The sequence below is a fragment of the Thunnus albacares genome, chromosome 5 (assembly GCF_914725855.1).
Source record: "Thunnus albacares chromosome 5, fThuAlb1.1, whole genome shotgun sequence".
NCBI lineage: Eukaryota > Metazoa > Chordata > Actinopteri > Scombriformes > Scombridae > Thunnus > Thunnus albacares.
Genome location: NC_058110.1, coordinates 10,133,613 through 10,137,740, shown reverse-complemented (window position 1 = coordinate 10,137,740; position 4,128 = coordinate 10,133,613).

Sequence of the window (4,128 nt, the reverse complement as noted above, 5' to 3'; positions counted from 1 at the left end):
GTCTTGTTGCTAGCCTTATAGTCACACCAGATAAATAGAAATTAAGCATAAATAAGCTATTTCTTTATAGTGTCACCTATTTGTAGAGTAAGTGAACCAAATGTAGTCCCTTTTAATTTGAATAATTAGTGTTAATTGTGTATTTTATGTAGATGTAATGATGCAGTTTTTCAGGCAATTCTGTAGCTGTCGGAATTTCCTGATATCTCATTCTTGGAATTACAACTAGGAGGCTACATGAACTGTTTTTCCCACTCAGCCTCTCGTAATTATAGTCGATAATGTGTTATGTGAACTTGGTGTAACTAGAAGATGATATTGGATGCATTATGGGAAATGTAGGATCCAGTGTTTTGTGGCACTTGAGCCATACAAGGGACCAAAAGTCAGGATATTTTCTCAGCTTTGATTTTAATCATTCTTTTTAAAAAAAAATCTCTCTCTAGTTAGTCCTCGTTCTTTATGGGAATGCAATACTAAATCACTGCGGTGCCCATTTATTCTGATTTAGGTAAAAGTTGACGGTTTAACAATGGTAATAATGTTACAATACATTAATTTCTGGGCAGCTTAATGGAAGTCTGCTCCCCACAATGTGGCAAGTGCTTGTAAAAGAAAGGATACACTAACAATAAAACGTAATTGCTTTTAAATATGAAGGGAGACCACAGTGATTGATAAAACATACACAGCAATGAAAAGACTAACAAAATGTGAAAGATTTACCATGAAAGGAATCACAGGCTAAACTTTGAAAGTTTAAAAGATTAATCTTAGCATCAGCTGTCACTGAATGTTTCCCTTCCGTGCTGGCCTCTTTAGCTGTTTGAAATACAAATGACCACACTGAAGTCAACCACACATGGTTGGTTTACATTACAACTCAACACATAGGTCACACATGCCCTCGAGCCTCCCAGCCTCTCACCTCAATACATATACCAGGGCCACATTACCACCAACATTTGCTCATTACCACATACACACATTCGTATACATAATATATACAATTTACAGATGTCTCCATTGTATGTTGATTCGTGAAAATCCAGCTGCCTATTGAGTGGTTTCTGCGGTGACTGATGAAAACTATTAGGACTGTGTGGTTTGAGGCAGTTAGGGATATGGGTTGTTCAAGGTAACATTAATGAAAATTCACTGCGATCATTATCTTTCCTCAAACTTGTAAATTGCCCATTTTGTCGCTACCTCACAGATCCTTTGCAATACACCCACACAAACAGCCTAATGTACCTCGAACCTGCTACTTAATTCCCCCTCACCATCCCCCTTATCAGGTAGCAGTAAATCTGACAAGGCACATGGAACTACTTTCCCATGCCAGGTCTCGAACATAGCTGGATCAACAGGATCAGGTGTTGTTTTGGAGGGGGGGTGGGGGGGTAATTTGCAAGAGATGGAAGCGCAAGGCTATATAGCTAATCAGACTAACAGATGAGTCTATATCCTGTTCTCACATATGCTGGCCTGGGCCACACTTGTTGCACTTTATATGTGTGTGTGTGTGTATGTGTGTATGTGTGTGTGTGTGAGTGGGGAAACAATGGCCATGCTGTTTGCCCATCCACCACTGCTGCTGTAGATGCCTTACACCTGTGCTTGGCAGCCCTCCCAGCAACCCCCCCACCCCCCCCAACACACACACACACACTCACACACACTCACACACACACACACACACACACACACATAACACCAATATACCCACTACCCCACCTCCCTACCCCTAAACCACACACCCCAATCCACTTTAGTTCTCAGTTTACATCCTGCATTAGTTTTTAGTGCTGCACTACAAAGAACAATGCATATTCAACAGGCTTACCAGGTGGGATAATACACACGTGGCCCCTCAGGCACTTCTTATCGTTTCATGTCAACATGGAAAAGGGACGATATCAAAGCTTTCTGTATTCATCCACTCATCCTATCATTACCTGAACCCATAACTTAGTAGACCCTCCTCCCCCTCCACTCCTACTCATAACCGAGAACGAGGTGTGAGAAGAGAGAGGACGAAGGGAGCGTGAGGACGGCTGTGGAGGCCTGAGTGAGTGGTTGGATTTAAGGGGTTCAAAAGCTCACAGAGAGCCGTGGCGCCCTTCTGTGGTTTGGGGGGCCTTTGTGAAACTGGAGCCCCCAGAAGGCATGGGGGAGGGAGTGAGGGAGAGGGTAAGGGAAGGAGGGGAGGTCACGGGGTCTGGGACACAGCCCCAGCCAGCAGAAGCTCACCTCTTTTCCCGCAGTGTCAGCGTCACAGGTGTGTCAACGACAATGCATGTGTGTGTTTGAGAGAGAGGGACCCATGTCCAATCAATGACACACTGTATTGTAATCATCTATTGTGGGGACAAGGCTGGTGCTCAAAGGTAAACACAATTGGGAATAAACTCTTAGAAACCAGGTACAACCCTCTGCTTAGAGTGGTGCATTCAGTGATATACAGGACGAGAGTTGGGGGGGGGGATTAGAAAGCAAGATGTAAAGCACAGCACCCCTTTATCGTTTCCATAGAAATTGCATAACATTTTTCCATAGTAACACTGGGCAACAAACAATGAAAGTAAGTCAGATAAAGCTTTACACTGAATTCCACTCTGCGCCAGTTGCTAGGTAATGGACTTTTTCCTAATACCCCATATTCATACTGGACTCCCCCACTCCCACTCCCGCATACCCTCCTGGGACTGAAAAACTAGATTAAACTTTTTTTTGTTCATAACTTGACCACTGTCTATCTACAGCGTTGGCAGGGTGCAACATTTTTGGGATATTTCCCATAAATTATGACGGGCTATCAGTAGGCCAGCTGTACTCTTGAATTCTGGTATTCAGAGTTGCTATTATGCTTATATGAATACATTTCTCTTCGCTTGTCACACTGATTCTACCTCTGTATGTGGCGATGCACAGAACAAAGGGACGTCAAGTAAAGCGGCTCCCGCTCTTTTTCCCTCCTCGGGCCCATTCAACACGGCAAACAATTCTGAATCAATATCTCCATGCAAATGATTCTGTTGCTCTGCAAGCTGTTAGATGCCAGGTAGGCAAAACTGTAACTAACATTATGGTGCGTTCAAGTGCTCCTTGTAAAGTCTACGCTTTCGCTTTCAGGAGGATGGCTGACAAGTTGGTGCTTGAAACCTTCTTAGGAAGACAATACAGTGTTGTGTAATTAGGACAGCAACAATAGGTTATTTTCATTGTTGATTAATCTGTTGATTATTTGTAATTAATTAATTTTAAAATGACCATTGCAGTTTCTCATTGCCCGAGGTGACGTCTTCAAATTGCTTGTATTGTCTCACCAACAATTTTATGTAATTAACAATGAACAGAGAAAATCAGCGAACCCTCAAATTCAGAAAATGGACCCAACAAATGTTTGTTAATTTTGCACTGATAAGTAACTTTAACTGACTAATCTTTGCATCACCAGTGCAAATGTATTACTTATACATTCACAGATTTACTTACTTACCATAGTGTATGCCATCTTAATGCAGTATTTCAGTATCTAAGCCCTCTGTAGATAAAGGCTACTGTATGTACCAGTTAAGTGGCAATGCGTGCAGTGACTGTGCTGTGCTTTCCATACTAAGCTTTTGTAAGCCCAAATGGTAGGTTTTTGTTTGTATTAATACTCTGAGGAGCAAAGGTCAAGACAATACACAGCATGGATTTGCAAGCTGCTTATAGCTGTTTCACTTTGTCCACAGAAAATCAGAAGAAAACAGCAAGTCTTAACATTTTCATATGGACTTGTATTAGATAAGCTGTAGATATAGATATAGAGGTTGTTTTTCTTTTTAAAAATCGCTTAGGCTAATAGTAGGATTTCCAACTTAATAGGCTTGCTCAGGTGCGTTCCGGATTAGATTGCGAAATTTCCGACAGTTCCTGAAGGTTGCAAAAGTTTCTCATGTGCCCCCCTCCACCTCCGCCCCTGAATACACACACACACACACACACACACACACACACACACACGCACGCACGTACGCACGCGCGCGCACACACACTCACTCTCACACACACACACACACACACACACACACACACACACACACACACACACACATTCCAGCAGGCGGAGTCCGTGACGTG